The following is a 955-nucleotide window of genomic DNA, read 5'->3' as shown; positions in this document are numbered from 1 at the left end:
TCCCGGTGGCTGCCTGGTGGGGTCTGGGTCCCTGGGCTCTGCTGGGTCCCCGGCGGGGGTGGTAGCCCCTGGGTCCCGGGTCGCTGAGTCCCGGGCTCAGTCAGCTAGGAGGTGGGAGGCTGCGGGCGGGCCTGTGGGCTTGCCGCTGATGTCTCCCGGGACTCTGCCGGCTGCTGGTTGTGGCCCCCCGGGGCGATCCTCTGTGCCTCTCGAGGGGGGCGGGGGCCTTTCTGGTTGCAGTCTCCTTGGGGTTCCTGTGTTCTGGGGCAGCGCCTGGATCTCTGAGACTTGGAGCTCCCCCCGTCTCCTGCGCATCTTTGGGGGGCAGATCTGTGGCCCCTCACACTCTCTGTTGGACGCTCCTATAGAGAAACCTTACATAAACAAGCGCGTGTACACACACAGGTGCTCACATGGTGCTCTCAAAAGTATGGGCTTGGGCACGTTAAACACATGTCTCAAGGCTATGGTGGGCACTTAATGCACTGTGATTTATTATTGTGTGATTGTTCAGTTAAGCAATGTTGATTATATATTTCCTCATCAAGTTGACGCAGTGATAGCTTGATCTTGTTGTATTGTTGTTGTGTCCCTTTTTTTTTGCCCTTTTGCTTTTTTTTGTCTTTTTCTGCAGGTCTAGAAGCAGACTCTTGTTCATTATTGTTTATTTTTGTGCAACCCCCCCACCCCACCCCCCCACCTCTCCCCACCTTTTTTTTCCCTTTCTCTTTCACCTCTGACTCCGTGTCTGGTCGGAATTACAAAGCATTCAAAAACAATAACAATAAAGTTTTAAGTATCAGGCGTGACATTAAAAGCAAACGCTTTGATGCTCCACCTGAGAGTAAATCTGTAAGGCTCCAGCATTCAGACATCAATTCTGCTTGCTTCACAGCCAGACAAGACACGGTAAAAAAAAAAAAAAAAAAAAAAGAACCAGGGATTTTACCCTGAA

Source organism: Nothobranchius furzeri, chromosome 5 (assembly GCF_043380555.1).
Source record: "Nothobranchius furzeri strain GRZ-AD chromosome 5, NfurGRZ-RIMD1, whole genome shotgun sequence".
Taxonomy (NCBI): Eukaryota; Metazoa; Chordata; class Actinopteri; order Cyprinodontiformes; family Nothobranchiidae; genus Nothobranchius; species Nothobranchius furzeri.
This window is presented reverse-complemented; position numbering follows the sequence as displayed.